We start from the raw sequence: 22,461 nt of genomic DNA, 5'->3' as shown, positions 1-22,461 counted from the left end.
CAATATAAGCCCAATATAACCCAGAAAAGCATTATACTTAACTCAGACTTCCAACTTCCACTTTGATGCAATATAAGCCCAATATAAGCCCAATATAAGCCAGACAAACATAACACTTGACTGAGACTTCCATTTTCAAAGTCAATCCACTCTTATGCAATATCAGCCATTATACTTAACTCGTATCTTGACTCCATAGATAACAAGGGACATACCGTAAACAAAGATAATTATCAGAACAGGAAAATGAAATGTTTTAGACAGAAAACGATGTTCAAAATGAGACAGGCCTGCACTTAAGATCATTCACTTGGAATTGGACTTGATAAACATAACCATGCTGCTCGCCTTGCATGCAGGCAAACACCTTTGACAGTCATAATGTGTAAAAGTAAAATGGGGTCTGAGCGGCAAGACTATATACAACACCCAATAGGCCCTGTATAGTACCTGCATCTATCTAAAGTTTTATAACACATCTTTTGTGAAGTTGGGTTAGGATAAATTAAAAAGACCCAATGTAACTTGCTACATATCTAAATCAAAGCCTGCGATTGCAGACTAGTCCCCTGCCTGATCAACCTACTACTTTACATCCCATCCACAGGGCTAGAGCACTCAAAAGACCCAATGTAACTTGCTACATATCCAAACCAAAAGCCTGCGATTGCAGACTAGTTGCCTGCCTGATTAACCTACCACTTTACATCCTATCCACAGGGCTAGAGCATTTAAATGACCTTGCCCTTCCCCTTCTACCATTAGGACTTCATTGCACGTGTTCTGTGTTCACCTGCTGTGCATCCCTATATCAATGTTTAGCCGGGCGATTGCATGAGCGGTGATTACAATCCCGAACACCAAACATTGGTCGGAACAAAAGCTAGCTGTAAATTAATTCCTCGCCTCTTGTATTTACTCGTCTTGTACTTTGCACCCTACTTATCTAAGATTCTACAAATAAAATGTCAAAAGCTCCGATAGGATGTTTCCGGTTTCGCTTGAGAGAATAGATGGGATCGTGTTAATCATATTTACATAAAAGACTATTAAAAGCTGGGGAAATGGGGCAAATTGCGGTTTTAAAGGTTGCACTCGTTAAAAAACCGCAAACTTTTGAAAGAGATTTGGGATTGTTCTTTGTGTACAAATTATGAATATTCATAAGCTTATATTGTGGGGTTGTTCAAACTTGGAAAATGTATACAAACTGTTTGGCTGCCTAACAACTACATACAGGTTTAGGTAAATCTGCACAGTACGGTAGTTCTAAGACAACAATGCTCCCATTTTGTTGTGATTTTATTAAGATATTGTTCCTCATTTTGATATGAACCATTTACTTTTAACCAATAATTGCAAGAACTGTTCCATATACTTTGAGAATTGACTTTAACCTACTATTTTATAAATTGTTATAATTATCTATTACCTATTCTTAAAAAAAAATGAAATCACCCATAATCAAGATTGTCTTTAAATTGTGGAATTGGAGAGAAAACATTAGATAACATTAGTCTATATTTTGGTATCCTGCCTTAGAATTGCAATATCTATTTGTAATTTTATCCTATTTTTTGTGAAATTTGCCCCCCCCACCCCCTTATTTCCTTTTCCTGAAGAGAACCAGCTGGACAATGTTAGCCTTATCACTTGATAGTTCAAAAGAAAATGATTCTTTGTGATTTCAAGTGAGATTTTTGCTTCTTCTCCTTCTCTTCTCCTTCTTTTACATATTATTACTATTGTTGTTATTATCATATCATCATTATTACTATTATCATTCTTGTTGTTGTTATTATTATTATTATTATTATTATCATTGCTGTTGTTAATATCATCCTCATCGTCATCATTATTATTATCATCATTATTTTCGTTGTTGATGTAATCTTCATCACCATACCATATCATATTATCATAAATATCAATATTATCATTATGATTATTATGATTTTGCTTTGTTCTCATCAAATCAGTGGCTAGGAGAAGACAATGAGGAAGTGCACTTGATCTAGCTTGACTTACCAATTTCTGTCATCACAACTATCTTGATGTTTCTCATTCCAATTTCCTATTGAACTCAAGCTTCCCACATGTGGCTCACATACTACCCTGTAGCTCCTACATCCCAATTTCCTCCAATCATTATCTTGATAGAAAGAATTGTACTGACCAAACAAGCCAAAAGTTTATTGAAAACAAAAGTGATGGAATCTCTGGAATGTGAATCACATTGTTCGCGGAAGCACCAACTACCTTTGGTAAGATATTACAAATAATTGATTACAAAGTAGATTAATATTAATCTACATTTGCCAATTTCCACCCAGGTGAAGTAAGCTACTCTGTAGGAAGAAATAATTTGAACAAGATTTCTCAGGATATTTTCTCGACCAAGTAGCCCGCTAATTGCAACTGCGGGCTGATGAAGACGGGCTAGTTAAAATAGCGGGTTACTTTGCAACTTCTGTCTGATGAGGACAGGCCTATAGAGCTAATGCCCTTCTGCGTGTCAACATATAATATCATCTGATGATAACCAAAAGGAAAGTCAACTCATGATCCTTAACAAAAATTGACGATAGAATGTTCCTGATGATGGTTCATTCGTAAGTGTGAACACACGGAGAGATACCGACCAGATTGGACTGGAAGGAAACAACTCATAAAATTATATGATTTTCACTGAATTTCCGCTCAAGTGGAACAAACTTCTGGTCTCAATAATTATGATCCCTTTTCTTATAAGGCTGAAGCTAAATGCTTCGTTCACATCAAGTGATTGTTTCCCCCCGATGATCATCATAGGGTAAGTATTTTATTAGATGTGCAAGTATGGAACAATTAGGAAAAAATCGTCTGTTCAGAGCGAGGGCATTTAAACCTGTTTTCTTCTATGAGTTAATGCCCTTTTAGCTTCAAACAATTACAAATCGTTCCAAATGATAGCTGCGACCAACTCTAATATTATCAAAATGACTTTTTGGTGTAGTTTTCTTAATATCAGCCACAAAGTGGAGTTTATAGCACGCTTAGCTATTACAACACTCACAGCATTCCAGCAATTCCTTTTCACCTGGTATACATTCCCTATACACCTGGGTGAAGAGAGGCATTAATACATCTACCGATAGATTATAATAATAATGATAATTTTGATTACCCAGGGAAGCCTCATCAGCATCAATGCTGTTCTTTCTGAGGGTCCTACAATTATTGTTGCCCTGGAAATTGCCAGGTACCCATTTACACCTGGGTGGAGAGTGGCAAATGTGGATTACTGCCTTTCCCCCAAAAGAGGTAAGTGACTGGCTGGGATTCCAACCCTCAACCCATGGATCAAGAGTCATGTGAATGAACCACTATACCACCACACTTAGTCAGATAAGGTGTCTAGTCAAAGGACATAATTGTGCTCTGGAAATGATTTGAACTCACAACTTCTGGATTGAAAGCCAAATAAAATGAACCACTAAACCATGGCACCCCTCTATTCATGGACTGAATATATTGGCGTAGTTACAGGAGGCACAGGGGATATGTGCCCCTCCGCCCCCCCCCCCCCCCAACAAAAAAAAAAGGAAAAGAGAGAGAAGGGAGAAGAGTAAGGTAACACAAATAGAAAATCAATTAATCTATTCTACACCTTCACTGGACAAAGACGCCTAGTAAGACCGGAGCCCCCTCCCCCCTCCCACCAGAGCCCCCCCCCCCTCAATGGTTGAACCCATCCTATGCCACTTAGTGACTATATGAAACCTTTCTTCACCTTTCTTAAAAGTGAGTCAGGAGAAAAAGAAAGCTGTGAACAGAGCAAGAACAATGAATGCACTGAAAAAGGACAATCTATACCTACAACATGATCATATAGCTTCAAGATGCTTTGTTGAGAAAAAGAGAAAAAAAGTGTTTCCTCCACACGGATCTAAAAGAGGATTTCCTGCCGATCTTTTGCCACTTCACTCCAAATTTTGATAATTCGAGGGGCGGATGATTGTTTAAAGGGTTCCCCTAAAACTATGTGCAATCCCAATATCCAAAAAATTTGATGTTAAAGGGTATCTTTATGAGAACATAACAAAAGAAAGATATAGCAATGATTATCAAGATAATGGCAAATTTGAGAGAGAGAGAGAAGAGAGAGCAATATTGGAAAGGGAGGATCAGAGAGATGGAGAAAGAAAGAGAGAGAAAGAGAGGGAGAGAGAGAGAGAGAGAGAGAGAGAGAGGAGGAGGGGGGATTGGAGGTTAAGAGAAAGAGAAAAAGACTAGAAATAAAGTACCAGTAATAAAGAGAATGATAAATCGTCCCTATTTTCACGAAGTGACGGTAGTGAATGATAATCCCATACAATTTGCGTGCAGATTTTCCTCACTACCGTCACTTCGTGAAAACAGGAACGAAATCATGACACCATTGAAGAAGAAATGATATACAACTTTCAAAAAGACTTCTATTGGTAAGAATGGGATGTTGTAATGGGAGATAGTGTGCAGGGGAGGGGGGGGGGGGCTCTCTTGTTATATTTCAGTACGCAAAAAGAAAGGTTGGGGTCCTAGACAGACAAAGTGGTTCATGTACAAGCAAAATTAATTTAATGGTTATTAGTAATATCCCATCTCTCCAAATGAATTCAATCAAAATGTATTGTACTTCTTGTATTCAAAGCATATACATTTGAAGGGATGGATTTCAAGCAAATTTGTATTCCTGTAAGTTTTGTTTTGTAAGTTGATGAGGTTCCTTTAAAGAGAAGTTATTGCAGTGTATATGGATTCCATATTGGAAGAGATTTAGGAGATCTGTATTCCGGGCATTGAACTCCCATGCCATGAAGGGGTTTGCCCCACCCCTCCTCAAACTCCCCCTTTCCACCCCCATAACAATGACGAGAAGAAATCAAATATTTGATGCCGGCATGCTGTTCCTTCCTATGTTTTCCTCGAGATGAGAAATGAAACCTGCTCAGGCGACAACTTGTATAGAAAGACCACCTGTCTATAAAGACCAAATAATTCATTGATTAGCATTTACAGAAAGCTATATTATAGGAGCCTGAAGTCCTTGAGTGGCCTTTATGGGCAGGTTTAATGGAAGGAGTTGTCTTTATATGCCATTTTAATGGAATGATTTTCCAAGAAACATACTGAATGCCACAACATCACTTTCAGCTTGAGTATGAATGTCTGATCAAGGAGTTAGGATCACTTTTTTCCTCTTTACATTTGATAAAATGAAACCAATTTTTTAAATAAATGATAACCTCGCTTCCGTCTCATGTTCGATCATGTAAACTAAATAAACAAATCAAAGGTATGACAATATTCAAGAGATATGACTTCCCACGAAGGTGGCTTAGCCTGCTGGCACAGACTCTGTTATAAATGGCATTAATCTATATTTGCCACTCCATACCCTGGTAGGATGATGAAAGCCTTTGTGTTAGTAATTGCCATATGCCCTCACGGTGACCATATGGTATGAATACTCCCCAGGGAGTGGAGATGGTGCACATTGAACGTGAATGAATCCGATGACCAGGGTAATAATATCTATAAAGCGCTTAGAGTCGGTTTTTGTATTGAGCGCTACATATATCCAGATTACTATTATTATTATTATGTTATAAAACATTAATAACATTCATCTCTTGTATGCACAACTTCCATTTATGTCACATTATGGAATATACTTCTTAAAATTGTTTGAAACTTGCTAATGCAAACGTTGCTCTACAGTGTTTTTTAAACACCCACCCAACATTTTACCGAACCCAAAACCCTAAGCCTAACCCTAACCTAATCCTAACTCCTACCCCATTCCTTGATAAGATAAGAGTAAAACAGCAAATGTCACCAGAGCCAATAGGCCTGTTTTCATCAGCTCAAGTTTGCCAAATAACCCGCTATTTTCTGACTCGTGATATTATCCTGAAGCTAGAAATTGCGTCCTCATCAGACTGATATGCTCATCACAAACTAGCTTGGACGGGCGCAAATTAGCCTGCTATTTCCCAAATAGCAGGATATTTTGGAAACAACATCAAGATTTCTCAAGATATTTCAGTTCTCGACCAAATATCCCACTAATTGCAACTGCGGGCTGATGAAGATGCAAAAAATTGCAAATTAACTGGCTAATTTGCGATCGGGATAGTTAAAAAAGCGGGTTATTTGGCAAACTCGAGCTGATGAAAACAGCCCAATAAACAAAATCACGTCAATATCAAGGTATCGACTTGAGGAGAGTTACGTTCTTCAAACACCGGACATTTACGTAAATGTGTTAATACGTTCATTGCATTAGGTAACTTAAAACACACGTACACTAAATCACGCAATTGTCACTGCAATATCACCATTATGATAACGTGATTATCTCTACCTTGGAGACCATGGTTTGTAAACCTAATACTCCCGTGTTTGTTTGGTTATGAAATTACATCTTCATACACGAAATTATCGCGTCACAGAAACACGTGAAGCGTTAGTGATAGTTTTAGTCAAAATATCTGCGTGAAATTCACGTGAATATTACGAGGCTGACTTGAGATGAATCATGTTCTTCATTCACGTGAAATTTACGTCGAAGAGGAAGGATGTTACTGTAACCCGCGTTCAACCCCAATAATTACGCAAATGTTACACAATAAATGAACCAAAATAATGACGTTCTCATCCCGTTTCTGAACATCGTGTCTTGGATCTTCCATAATTACGTCCAGGCGCGCCGGAAGCAGTTTGGGATTAGAGGGGGTTGGGTGGGGGGGGGGGGGTGCAAACATCCCAGAAGAGAAAGTTAGTTGCAACTGGTCCAGTTGATGAACCATTTAATGCCAACTGGTAACGCTGGAAATTGAAATGGGCTAAATGATCCAGTTGATCCAGGCCAGTTATAATTCAACTGGTCTAGCTGAGCCATTAGAACCATTTGGTAAAACTTCCAACCAGTTGAACAGCAACAATACTTCAATACTGGTACGTCTGTATTTCCAATGTAAGGGCATTGGTAATAAGTAGACTTACATAATTGAATTAATCGAAAAAATTTCGTATACTTGTACTTTATTGAAATTATTTTAGTTCACAGTTAATGTTTCCCTTATTCATGTTTAACTAAATGTAATTTATACGAAGTAGCGAAATGTCCGAATAACTGGTAATTTATATTTGTAGTATTTTCTAAATGAATTGCAAATAACTAAATCATCAGTAATTAAGAAATATGCTGTAAATTCAGATAAATTGTTTAAAAAACATAGATCTGCACGCACCCCATATTCAATATGCAAATGAATTGGTGTCAGCTGGGTCAACTCGAAATATGCCAACGCTCAGTCATCAACTGGTGCAACTGGAAATATGCACACTCCAGTTATCAACTGGTGCAATGAAAATATGCCAACAGTCAGTTATCATCTGGTGAACATAGAAATATGCCAACAGTCACGGGATTATCACCACGGAACTTAAATGGTAACTGTGAAACCATCAAGACACCCAAGAATAACTCATTTTCACACATGGAAAACACGGAATACCCAGCTTATATTAATAATCTGTTTGAGTCACGCGATCATCACCGCAGAACTGCTGGCAAATTTGACTACGATTTAAATAGGTGTTTTAAGACACCTAATCATGACTAATTTTCACACCTAAAAGTCACGTATGCCCAGCTTAGATTAATAATCCGTTTGAGTCACGCGATCATCACCGCGGAACTTATGGCAACTTTGACTTCCATTTAAATAGGTGTTTTAAGACACCTAATAATGACTAATTTTTCACACCTAAAAGTCACGTATGCCCTGCTTAGGTTAATATTCCGTTTGAGTCACGAGATCATCACCGCGGAACTGCTGGCAACTTTGACTACCATTTAAATAGGTGTTTTAAGACACCTAATAATTACTAAATGTTCACACCTAAATATCACGGATTCACAGCTTAGATTAGTAATCAGTTTTAACTACGTGATCATCACCAAGAAAGTTATGGTAACTTTGAAACCCTTTAAATAAGTGTTTTAAGACACCTAATAATGACTAATTTTCACACCTAAAAGTCACGTATGACCAGCTTAGATCAATAATCCGTTTGAGTCACGAGATCATCACCGCGGAACTTATGGCAACTTTGACTACCATTTAAAAAGGTGTTTTAAAACACTTAATATTACTAATTTTCACACCTACATATCACGTTTTCGAAGCTTAGATTAGTAATCAGCTTGAGCCACGTGATCATAACCAAGAAATTTATGGTAACTTTGAAACCTTTTAAAGAGGTGTGTAAGACACCTCAGAAATACTAGTTGAATATAACCAGATATTCACGGACAGAACAATAAGACGATTAGCCGGTGTAAGTAACGTGATTATTACCATCAACTTTGGATAACCTGTGAAACCAATCAATAAAGGTGCTTACAAGACCAAATAATTACGTATTTATCGCCACCATCGGTTAACTGACAAAAAACTCGTTGCTTGGTCAAGTGGTTATTTGGTCATAAACACTTGATTTACAGAGGTAAGTGGAATCACGTTACTCCAGTCGCGTGATAAACTGGTGGTTTTTAGGTTAGATGAAAACGTGAACAGGAGTACCTTTTTTGTTTAAATGAAGGCACGTGTCGATAACGTTTAAATCTAGTTCAAAAGGCACTATACTTTAAAATCACTTAAAATACACTCCCAAAAGAGGTTACTTTTTAGTGTTTTGTTTATCGGGAGGCCTAATGTCCTAACACCCTCTCATAAGCTAGCGCACCTTTGCATTTTATCACATAATGGAATTCCACACCTACACAATTCAGACTTTGAACTTGGGGATCCCAACTCCCTGGTAAATAAAAACTATTTAGGGACCATTTATTACCTTTGGAGACTCCCAATCGGAAATAGACCCTCCAGACTTTGTATTCCCATCGAAGAGTATACATACAAGCAAGCTCTTCATCTTTGGACCGAGATCTATCTCCCCGGCATGACTGATCAGATATTAATGATAGCAAAGGTGTGAAAATGAACTTTATTTAATCAGTGAAGTGCCAAGTTCAAGGGTACCAACTGAATGTTGGTAGAATGTATAAAATCAACCTTAAAGGCATTGTTTAGCAATGTTTCCAGTTTTACAAATCTGAGATGCATTACATGTAATTAGTGTCTGCGATATGGTGTAATATTGAAGCCCTAAAAAAAAAAAGTAAAAATCTTTGAGTGACTGGTTCTACCATACTAATTTTCCCCAATAGAATGTAGTGTAATAAATATCTTGATAATCAGACAGGCTTGTTTAAAGTCATGGGATTCCTGACTGACCTTAGAAATGATGATGTTTAGATTTTTTAAAATCCTTCAATAATGAACTATCAAAATTGGTAAATTCTGTATATGTGTGACCACGTTTGGTTGAGAGACCAATGCCAGACTAGAAATGGCGAGAGCAACCAGTGACATGAATGTCCTGCCATATTGCAAGTCCAACTTAAGTCGATTTTAGTCTTTGTGAAACAACCCCAGTCTATTCTCATGTATACATAGTCAACCTTTCCAAACTGCTCCTGTACAGTTTCCCTCACAGTAGACTCAGTTGATGACCAAAACTCAATTTATTACTCTATCCAACATTTATCTCTATTCATAACAATCATAGTTCATATGGAGTATTAATGCTGCCCTGGGAAACTGAATCCATAACAAAAAGACCAAAGCTGTACTGCTCGCTAATTGTCAGGGCAGTTGCGTTTCTAATTAATTTCTTATGAATACAGCCTACTTCAAAACAAGAGCATGGTTTTGATTCTTGGAAATATGATAAAATATAAAAATACAAAATATAACAATTTGTCCTTGTTTTGTCTCTGCCCTTCGCAATGTTTGCTGATAATGTGTATTTGAGAGCCTCTTCATGTAGCTACGCTATTCCATTTAGATTGTAAGTTTCATTCATTAGTTTCACTGCCCATATTCAGTTGTCTTTTTCTTTGTTTTTAATTCTTTAACAAAAATGACAGAAAATCACTGAAGCACTGAACTTGAAGCCCTCACAAAATCTCTTATTCATATCTATAAATGTTATATCTATGAGTTAATAAGGAAATGACAGATTTTCTTCACTGTCTTCTACAACGTTTGTGTTTCCCAATTAGTCAAAGTTTATAGATCTTTTTATTATCCAAAGTTTTCATCACAAAGGAGGATGCAGGATAAAGTTTGTTTAAATTTCCTTCCTCTGTATCATTTGAACTTTTTTTAGGAACAGGATTTAGGTTAAATAATTGGGAATTCTACCAGCCCTTCAAGATTCTCAAGGTGGAGGGACGGGGGAAGGGGAGATACCCCCAATATCATTTCTCCCTGGAAATGTGATTCAGGGAGGCAATTAGGACAGTTGTACGTGATTCCGCCCCCTCCCAAGACTAATGTTTCAGCAAATTAGATACTACCTTTCATGCTAATTAATTTCTACCTCATTTACTCCTAATTATATCAATTACATTACACGATTGTTCATCAAAAGACAAAAGCAAGCATATCGCCAACGGCTACACTGTGAAACATAAACATACATGTCTGTGCGAACACAGTTGGAAAACATAACAGAGATGAAACAAAGCAGATATAGCCCAGCAGATTTTGAAAGAAATTAAAGAAAGCAACACTGGTGGAGGAACAAATCACTTTCCTTCAACTCACCTTCTCAGCATGTTACTACATTGTGAGGAAATCAAATCATTGCCTCACACGCAAACAAGAATTTTTAAATTTCTGGTCATTTCAAAGTTGAAAGGTGAATTGCCGTTTGGTCTAAAACTGGTCCATCTACACCCCAATTAGTCTATTCCTATATGGTCTACACCCGCCCGTCTACTACCCACATGGTCCAATAATCATTTTGTCTACTTATCATTTAGTCTAATGACCATTTAGGCTAATAGTCATTTGGTCTAATCTCCCATGAGGCTACTACGTACCCTTTTGGTCTATTGCTCATTTGGTCTAATTGCCATTTGGTCTAATACCCATTTCATCCACCAACCATAAGGTCTAACAATCAATTTATGATTAAAAGATTAAATGATAATTAAACCATTATACGGTAGACGAAATGGGCAAGGGAATAGACCAATTGGGTAGTTGACGAACTAGTTGTAGACCATACGGCTATAAACCAGTTGAAACAGCCAGAATCACAATCTTCATGTCATTTGGAAGAAGATGTTTGGGATATTTTAACTTTTCTCGATCTAACAGATTTTCAGCTTGAATTAAATTAATGGGAAACTTACTTGCTTCCTCTTTTATGTTATATATCAAACCTGAATATATCATTAAATAAATCAATGAAAAGACTCCCTATAAGCAGGGCTCCCACTTAGCCGAGTTGGAGCCTCGAGTTGTGGTGAGCTGGTGCGATCTTATTGCAAGCAGTTTTTTCATTAAAACATATTTCTTGATATCAAGAATTCAATTCGAGTTGTGGCGAGCTGGTGCGATCTTATTGCAAGCAGTTTTTTCATTAAAACATATTTCTTGATATCAAGAATTCAATTCTTGATATCACAAAATCGAATTCCTGATATCACAAAATCAAATTCTTGATATCAAGAGTTACCATTGCTTTACAATGTAAAATTATTTCTTGATATCAAGAATTGATTTCTTGATATCAATTAATAATAAAACGGCTTGCCATAAGATCGCGCCAGCTCGCCACAACTTTGAGGTTCCAACTCGGCTAAGTGGGAGCCCTGCTTTAGACTACTCATTCTTCCTGCAGGAAAACAATGACCTTCATAAACCCAGTATGAAACAATGACTACAGGAACATAATCATTTAAAATTGGATTATGTCTATGTTGAAGTCTCGACCCAATTCTCTAATTCTCTTATTAATAGGCCTTGAGTTTTTGCATGCTGGGGTTTAAATGAGGAAGACACTATTGTCGCAAATTAATTTGAGATGTTTGGTTGAGGTAAACGTGAAAGAATGTGTGTACACTGATCAAGAGCCTTAAAGGAAACCGTTTTAATTTCAACAAGTTATTTTCAAACTATGTACTAACTTTGAATCTTTGAGGAGATGGCCAAACATTTTGCACTTGAGATTGCATTAAGCTTGAAAGCACATCTATAAAAGGATTTACACATGTAGAATAATACAGAGAAACTTGCTATTTTCAAACTATATACTGTACTGAGAAAGAAGTTATTTTCAAACTATATATACTAAGTGTAATTCTTGGAAGAAGATTGCCAAACAGTTTGCACTTGAGAATTTATGGAGTTTGAAAACACAATTAGAGAAAGATTCACAAATGTAGAATCTGTCAGAATTTCAAGGGTAAAGTTGATTGGATTTGCCTTCTATTTTCACTTTTTGGAAAAGAAAGACTTTCTACCACCTCTATTACAGGGGCAGATCCAGGAATTTGTGAAAGAGGGAGGGGGGGGGGCACAACATTCAAAATTTGAAAAAATTGAAAAGGACATAACCTCAAAAGGGGGGGGGGTGGGGCACAATCTGGGACTTCTGTAATGAAAGTTTGTCACTTCGGTTTCAAAGGGGGAGGAGGAGGAGGAGGAGGGAGGGGGGGGGGGGGGCATGAGTCACGCCATTTACTTCACCCCATCCCCAGATCAGTCGTAATTCTTGAGCATAACCCAAACTTTACCAACTAGCCTCCTTTGTTTGCACTCTCAAAGTTTACCCCCGAACATTGAAATCATAGAGTTTTATTTCACGCTGCTAATCCATTTAACCTCTTACATCTACCACCCCTTTTCTTCCATTTTTCTTTTTTCTCAATCTTTTTCTCTCTGTCTTTTCTCTCTATCATAATGGTTTGGGCTTCCAGTATCTACAGTCTGACGATACAGACTTTATTTGTATTACCCCTCTAATGAAAAATGACGAGAACACGGTTTGCAGGTACAAAATAATGGAAGAAGCTATCCAAAGGGTTTTCCACTACAGGTTGGAGTATCTGTGACAACTGTGTGAAGTGGGGGCAGCCCCCTCCCCTTGCCATAACACAAAAAAGTGGGGAGGGGGGGGGGGGGGGGAGTGAGAAGTGGAGGAAAGGGGTCAAAAATTGACTTGTGCTTCCCCCACACAAATTGTGCTCAACACCTAGGCCTTAGCCTTTGGTCTTTTACTGCAGTTTTTCAACTATGACTATTGCTTAGCTAATGTCATCTCAAACTTTGTTGAAATTTCATGGATGAAAAAGAATTTCATCAAGACTGTCGTTGTGTATGAGACAGTAGAGAGTATATACCCCAGTAACTCTAATGAGACCAATTAATGCTAGACCAACACTAGACCAAGGACAGGCCTAACATATCATTAACCTAGTTACCTCAAATTACCAAGAAACATTCGGTTTATCCATGTATTGAGGAATAATTACTGTGTTTCAACGCCTATTTGAGTGAAGACTCTTAATTGTCACTAACTTATTACCAAGAGAAAGAAATGGATAGAAGTTGGTTTAAAATTGTTGCATAAAATTCAAGTTCACCTGCTTGAGGTCTTCAGTTGGACATCTCACACAACAGAGAGACTGAACATGGGAATATCTTGGTGACCCTTGACTTTCTCTAGGAGGAGAACAAAAGAGAGATGAAGGAAAAGAAGAAGAAACAACGAAAAGAATGAAAGTCGCAGAGGAGAAAGGAAGTCGGAAGCAAGGGTATGAGCTGAGAGAGAGAGAGAGAAAGGGGTAGAAACCATCGACACACTTGATCTTCAGAGGTGAGCATTCCAGATGTGTAGAATTAAACCCTGACCCAGGTATTCTGCGCAGCCCCCTCTAATATACACACCTGATGGCTTTACCAGCCCACGTCTTTCGTAACAGGTGGGGCTACACGTGGGCCTGCGCATACCATCAGGGCAGGAAACAATCTATTGACCCCCAAGGCCTTGAGGGGGGGACGGCCGCCCGGCGGAGAGAAACTCGGTACAATGACTCTGATTCTTCTAGGGAGCTAGTGAACTTGGTAAAGCGGTTACTGTAGAAAAAATAAGTTTACCTACCTATGGTGAGAAACTCCATGATTAAAATGAACACTTCAACTGATGAGTAAAAGGTCTTGAAAATATAAAATTGGTAAAAGACGTTAAATTGAAAATAAATCACTTCTGTAGCCTGTATTATGTAATTGGTTGACTTATCCACTTGACAACGCCATGACCACATCAATTCATCTATAGTATTCAAACCATCTGTGTTGTCTCTAAGCACTTTACAAATATAATTTTATCATGCTTATTGGATTATGAGGCTTGCCCGCATAGAGTGTATGCCCATTCTCCACTCCCTGGGGAACATTCACATGAGTAATTAACTCTATCATGCATACAAACAAAAATTAAAATGTTGTTCTAAAAATGAAGAATCATATGACTCGGCAGGTGAAGATCCAGGGAAGGGCTAACCCTGATCCCTATCAAATAAAAAAAGTTTATCGTAGATATGTCTAAAACTTTCCAGCAATAAAAGAATATCTAAATTCTTTCTCTCGTAACACAAAGTTGTTAAAATCTGTTTTTGTTAAAACATTCTAACAAAGCAGTTTGAATAAGACAAGGTGGTTAAGTCCACCCCCCCCCCAATTCCCTGATAATGAATATGCATTCAAGAAGATGAATCTGTGATATTTCTGCCAGCGTAAAAAAAAAAACCCACACTCAAAAGGTGGACTTGTCAATTTTCGTTGTTGTTGCCATGTTCAACCAACTAGACGAAAACAGCAGAATGTGAGAAAATTCTTTGATTTTTGCTTGCTTGTTAAGGTAGCTATTGTTTACGTTTAAAGAAGACAGTGATAAAGGCCCCCCCCCCCCCCATCCAATCCATTCCACCAGTGTCTCCACACACACCCAATACTGAACTTTACATCACCACATTAGTTTACATTTAAAGAAAGCACCCCCCCCCATGACAGAACCATTGATTAAGCCCCCGCCCCCTCCCCAATCCAATCCATTCCACCAGTGTATCCCCCCCCCCAATAGGGGTCCTTTTATGTTTAATCCTCAGTTCCTTCTCCAATACCCATCACAGATTACAAAAAGGGGGGCTATAACAGGGGATCACATTCCTATTAGAAAATCAATGGACCAATGAAAGCTCTACACTTGTAAGGTTTAAACCGTAACACACCTAACCCTCGGCCATCGGGATAGATGGGGATTGATGAGGTAGAAAAGAGAGATATATATAGAGATGCAATTATTGATCGTGATATCTATGGACAAACAGACAGGGAATTACATTGATTTGAAGAATTGGAGGGCTTAGCTGGAGATAAACGTAACGTTTTAGCAACTTTCAAGAATTCAAAAGAAAAGGAAGCTTACAAAACACAAGGATTTTTTGTTCATACTACAAAAGGCTATGAGTGTTACCTGAGGTCTGCTTGTAAGGTACTCTTTAACATTTGAAAAGGATACGATGGGATATCGATGCAAGAATGTGGTTGGCACAATTTTAAAGATGCACACCAAAACAAATTCACACCAAGTCACATATTTCTCCCTGAAATAAAAGTTGTTAGTAATACTCAAAGGATTAAAGGGGAAGTCCACTCTGATATTTAGTTAGTTTTAATAGGAGCAGAAAAATGGAGAGAAACAGATCAGTGAAAGTAATAATAAATAACAAAAACGTTGCTTATAAAGCGCTTACCACCGAAGTCTCCGACTAAGCGCTATAAGTAAGAGCAAAAACCAATGAGAAATCCTAATTTTTTGAAGGTGCAGCCAATCAAACACAAATTGGCAACTCTGTGACATAATAATAATATTTAATTTTTATATAGCGCTTAATACAAATGTCTCTAAGCGCTTTACAAATATACTATGACATATCTTATGAGGGCCTCTCCAATTTACTCTGTACAGAAAAGTTACTAAATGTCAACTTTCTTAGTTGCTGATCAAGGAATATTTTTTTAATGGGGAAGGGAGGGGGGGGGGGTATGTTAATATTCCTTCTCATACTCCTCAACTTAACCCATAGAATACCTTGTACATTTTTATAGCAGTTAGATAGCAATGCACATGAATTACATCATCGATGGATGGCATGACGTAAGTGCAGAACCGCGGGGGAAACATGTTTTAGAGATATCTTTCTCCTATGTATTAGTTACACTACGCATAGCAAGAGATGCAGCATGATCAAATGTTATCGATGAAGACTTTGAAACAGTGAAGGGGCGTGGTAAACACCCACTCTTCTTCCACTACATTAGAGGGGGGTACAAAAGAGCCCCCCTCCTGCATTCCTCAATAATCAATAAAAGCAGCATTTACCCTGCAACCAAATGGCGTTGGTTTTTCTCACAGTCCGGTGTTTTGCAGGATGTCGAATGTCAAATGCGACGAAAGATCGAAAGCGTAAAATCAACCTCTAAGTTTCACTGTTTACTTTTGCAGTGTAAAAAGCAAACTTTGTTGAGATACCAGTATTTCGTCACATGATTTTCGAGTCGTGCATGAGTAAACCAATTGAATAAATTTAGGCAGTAAATTGAAGACCAAAAAATTAACAATTCGTCAAAATGGGCTTTGGGATGTGTCAACGGGCCTAATGATGTATCACTCCCAAAGATGGGTGGAGTGTTTTTGAAACCTATCAAAATCTAGAAGCCAAGATGGAGCATAATAAAGAAAGGTCTTTGGTGAGGGGGTCGTGTTAACTCCTTTGTTACCAGAAGCCTATAATGTTGGTTGGTAGACTGGTATCTAGCCTCTGCACGCCTTGGTACTGATAGGGTTAATCCTTGGTGTGTGGGTGGGAGGAGCTGGTTATAGCATCCCAATGGTTGCATAATACATACTCCTGCATTCATTCGTTGAATTAACCTATTGCCTCCTGGAGCTGGGTGGCCCCTATATTAACTCTATGGCAATGAATAAATTCATCAGTCAACGGGCTAACAAAATTCTTAACTTCAATCCGGCCATCCGGGAGCAAATACGGTACCTAACCCCAACCCTAATTTGCAGGCTCAAACCCTTCTGAGTTGTTATGCGTAACAGTGTCTGCACTATGAGACTGCAACAGGCTCTGTACTTAGCCGCTCCTGAAACAGACAGAGATTGACATATCTAGGCTCCGATCAAGGCTTTAGGGTTTGTGGTAAAGTGCCAATTTAGAGTCTGTGTTTGCAGACATCAACCCTAACCCTTAACTTAAAGCCCTGCACTGCAATAGCTACTTGCGGCCTCTACATAGCAGTCAATGCCTAATTGGTGACTGTTGGTCCCCCCATGATCCCCTCTTTTGTATGTTAATTGAGAGCTGATTTGATGAGATAACCACCTGTCAGTGACCACGCAGGGAGGTCTAATCCCTCCTGGCCAAACTAATGCAGATAGGCTTTAACCTAAAATCAATTTTAACCCTAACACTACACTTTAGATGTGACAGAGCATTGGGTGATGAGGTGTGAATATTCAGGAAAAGAAATAGGAGACATGACTTTGAAATCTTCCAGGAAAATAACCTGGCTCAAAGTTTGATAGCCAAATGCACCACCTATTAAATGAAAAGTGCTGGCATAAAATGATATATATTACACAATTTGATCATAGTTTCCATATGCATATATTCCAGAGTATATAAGAGGTAGTTATGGCATATTTTTGTTAAACTACAAGACTTATCGACCCCACCCCACCCTACCCTACCCAGTCAACTCTAATTCACACACAAACAAGCTACACATAAGGCATGCTTATTGATTGCTTATAGAAGCTGCTTCCCCCAGTATCTGATCTCCATTAACGAACCCTCCATTACTTCGCTTTAGCCAGAAATTGAAAACCTGTATTTAGTTATAGATACCAACTCAGCTGTAAATACCTCTTTGACACCCCCTTACAGATAGATAACCCCCCTTTCACCTAGATTCTACCCCCACCAAACAAGGAGGGGTGCACGGCTTACCCCCTAGCCGGATCGGACCACTTTTTAATGCCACATGATGATTAAGTTCAGACCAATACAAATGACTGTTTTGAAGTAAAGAGCAATTATATTGATGAGCAAGACAACTAGTTATTACATAATTTTGCCCCCCTCCCCCTAAGATTATAACTTTGTATAAGAGAAGAGGGGAAGGGAGGGAGAGAAAGAGAGGGAGAGAAAGGGAGGGAGAGAAAGAGAGGGAGAGAAAGAGAGAGAAAGAGAGAGAGAGAGGGGGAGATAGATGTAGATAGAGAGAGAGAGAGAGAGAAAGAAAGAGAGATATAGAAAGATAGAGAGCAAGAGGAAGAGAGAGAAAGAGAGAAGAGAGAGAAAGAGAGAAGAGAGAGAGAGAGAGATAAGAGAGAGAAGAGAGAGAGAGAGGGGTAAGGAACTTAAAATTAGTAAGAGGGTAGGGAATAGAAACATCAGAAAGACAGAGAGGGGAGAGAGCGATAGAGGGGGAGGGAGAAAGAGAAAGGGAAGGAAAATGAGAAAGGGAAGGAAAACAGGTGTAGTGGGAGAAAGGGATAGAAAACAAAAGACTAGTCCAGGGAAATAAAGAGACAATTAGGGTAGGGAGAGGATTAATATGTTTCAGTGTTGGACAGAGTGTAGCAAAACATATCTACATGTAGATAATGCATTGAAAAGCTAATGCAAAGCATGCATGACAATCAATACAAACACATCCTTACTTTATCATATAAAAGAAGAAAAGAGTCAAAGAATAAAGATAATTTTTGGGTCAAAGTGGGCATAGATGTCAATATCAATATCAATAAAACAAGGGTCATTAGATTTCAACAAATTGATTTGATTGCTAGAACTGTGTCAAGAGCAAGTGCGGTACTTAAATCAGAGAATCAGCTTTCGATTCGTAGGGTTTATCTTGTTACTCTTAAAGAGTTTACCAGGGTATGTGATAATAAATCAATTGACGGCAAATAACCAGGTAATGAGGAGAAAATTGACCTGTTTATAACTATTACCCAAACTGGGGGTTTAAAATCCATGTTTAAAAGGAATCTAGAGTATACAAGGGCACCGTGTTGTGATACATTTTCTGGTTCATTCATTTGAATCGCAATCTAAGGGTTGAGGGTTCAAATCCCAGCCCGGCTCTAACTTCCTTTGGCAAGACATTTATCCATATTTGCCACTCTCCACCCAGGTGTAAATGTTTACCTGATATGCCAGAGTGGTGCTATTTGTCAAATCGGCTATGACTGTGGGGTAATATTGTTGGAACGTCTGGAGTGTCATCATAAGGCAACATTATTGTGATTATATTAAAGTCCAAGGCACATATTACCTCGGTCATCAGATTCAATCACGCACAATGTACACCATCTCCACTCCCTGGGGTTATTCCTACCATATGGTCACCGTGAGGGCATACAGCAGTTACTAACACACAGGCTTTCATCATCCTACCGGGTCCCTGGTTCTCACCTGGGTATGGAGTGGCAAATGTAGATTAATGCCCTGCCAAAGAACATTGGTGATGTGTCTGGGATTGAATCCATGACCTTTGCATTTCAAGTCAAGTGCTCAACCCACTAGACCACATCACCTCTACATATATCATCCTAGTCACACATACAGGACCCCAAAAAAGAGAACAAACTAAAACTTACATCAACCCCAACGGCTAAGAATCGGTCGCATTCAAGACGGTTGTGGAATTAGTTCAGAAATGTGACTTTTATAATGGATAGGATTAACTTCAATCTAATATTTTCCTATCATTTACTGTCTACTCAGAGTTCTAATATAGGCCTACAAACTCAATACAATCAGTAGCTGTAATATTTGATGCAGTTAATAACATATCAGACAAAAGTACTTTAGTGCTGGTTTCATTTGTCATTTTGTATCAAATTTCGTTCATTTTTGTTGTTAATTAAACACTGAAGTGAAGCCCCCAAGAGCGCATAAACTGTTGGATATTGGCGATATAGAAGACATCATTATTAAAGATTGTATAATGTAAATCAATCTATTCAGTTGCTCCACGTCTCTGGAACTCCCTCCCTCCTGTTCTTCGCAACAGTGAGAAGCTAGATAGCTTTAGAGCAGGCCTCAAAACCCATTAAAAAAAAGCAAATGTGTAGTCCATAACTATTGGAGGAGCAGGCGCCTTTGAATGTTTGAAACAGATAAATGGCGCCATACACTTGCTGTGGATCATCACCTTTAACTATAACGTGTTAGCTATCACAAAATTCTTGGAAATCTATCAATTTAAATATGTGCTTACACTATCTTAGATACCCCATATGATGCTTTCTTGAGATAGTGTATGTTTATATCATTAAATTTGTATTTGAACTTTGAGACACTAAAGAAGTCCATACGTGATAGATTCATATGTATCTGTCATTCAAACTTCTTGAGAAAGGGGCGGATTTTTATTAATAGATTATATAGGCCCATAGAAATGTTATCATTGTATGTTTTGCCTGTATAAAAGGCCACCTAACATAGCGATAGTATCAATACAAAAGATACAGGCCTCCGGTTTGCCAATAGTAGCCTAAAGGGCCACATGGTGCCCACCAGAAATGATGATGTGGTCTGAAAATATATCAACCGAAAAAAGAAGAAGACAAAAACTGACAAAATTATATTAAAAATTGGTTACATAGTACATCATCATTAAAGGTAAAGACCAGTTATGGTCATGCGATTGCATTGTGAAAGAAACTTTGTGGAATCGATCAGAAAAGGTTGATCATCTAGCATCTAGCATCTGCAAGGTTCTGGAATCATCAGAATGATAAGAAATTTGGCCCATTCTTCGTAAAGTTACAAGCACTATACACAGAAAGATGTATATGGGAACACCCTATATCTCTCACAGACCATGAGAGAAACAAATGTACCAAATATATGAATTATTAGGCGGTTTCCCTGCAAATTTGTTATCATCATGTATTAGTCAAAACATATTCTTTCACATGATTGGTAATGACAGCTTCCATTTCATTTTTTGCAATTGGGGCGTTTCCAATACTGGTCTTTACCTTTAACTACTGATAAACCAAATGTCTTACAGTCCTAGGGGTCAATACCAATTATATCTATCTATGCCATGATATATATATTTGCTACGTCTATGTTTATTATGTCATGTAATGTTGTTGGTTAAATGTGAGCCAAGCAATTTCAATTGGACAATTAAGATGAAATGGAAAAAAATTGAAATAATGATAATAAACAATGAAACCTACATTTACATTGCCCACATATCCACCCCAGGGGATGCTCAAGGCGCCTACAAAGTATTATTATTATCCTTGCTTTAGCCCAGCTGCCCTAAGGTGCTAAAAACATTCAAGGATTAAATTCTGACGAGGTACCCATTTAATACAACTGAGTGGAGAGTGGCAAATGCAGACTATTGTCTTGCCAAAGGACATTGGTGCTGCAGCGGGACTTGAACCGCAAACCTCGCGATCCACTGTCTGGTGACGTAACCACTAGACCATGACAACTCTACAACATGCTCAACTTTTGGACATAGACGAGAGAAAAAAACTTGTTTAACTAAATTCTGGTGTGTTAAGATATAAAAGGAGGTACATACCTGATCATGATTAACTCTATGATAAACCTATGCCATGTTGAAACAATATATATGTTAACATTAATGTCTACATTTTGATATCTCATATTATTTTAATCTGCATGAGGCAATGTTAATATTTGTACAGACTGATATCTTATCTGAAAGACGTGTGAAGTCATATAATGTCGTAATGTGCAGTCATGTCAAAGTAATCTGCATCGTTTATGATCACAGACAAATTAATGTTGTCTGGTCCTAGATTGGCCTAGTTACGGTATATTGGCACTTACAGTTTATTGACGGTGTTGTATCTATCAATATCAAATTTGAATTAAATGGGTACCTGGCAGGAATTAATTCCTAAAACTGCATGGGTAATAATTGTGGAGGGCCAGGAGTGTCAAGTCTGACAGACATATGAGCACCATACAAGAACTCACTATTATTATTCTTGTCGTTATTCATATTATTTATGATTATTATCATTATGATTATTACATTTATGATGTTTACTATCATCATTAATGATGACAACCCACTTCAACAATGTTGCAAGGTTGCAAGGGTTCTAAAATTTGTTGTGTACAAAGTGAGGTCTTTAATTTTCACCCATAGGGAGAAAACTAAAAGGTCTTTTAATCTGAGATTTTACACATATTTTCATAAACATATGTGCATTTCACACCCGCACTTTCTTAGCCCTGCACTATGTGGCTTACCCAGGCTAAGGAAATCCATGCTGTTCTTACTAGTAATCTCTAACGCAGGGCTATCTCTGACTAGACACAGTATTTCCACCTTCACAGTTTTTCTCAGCCTGGACTATTTTGACTCCGCATTTCAAGAGATAGCACCACGATTGCGGTGCTAACCGCTTTTTCCAGTACCAAATAAT

The sequence above is a fragment of the Strongylocentrotus purpuratus genome, unplaced genomic scaffold, assembly GCF_000002235.5.
Source record: "Strongylocentrotus purpuratus isolate Spur 01 unplaced genomic scaffold, Spur_5.0 spur5_contig_850, whole genome shotgun sequence".
Lineage (NCBI taxonomy): Eukaryota > Metazoa > Echinodermata > Echinoidea > Camarodonta > Strongylocentrotidae > Strongylocentrotus > Strongylocentrotus purpuratus.
Note: the sequence above shows the minus strand (reverse complement) of the source record.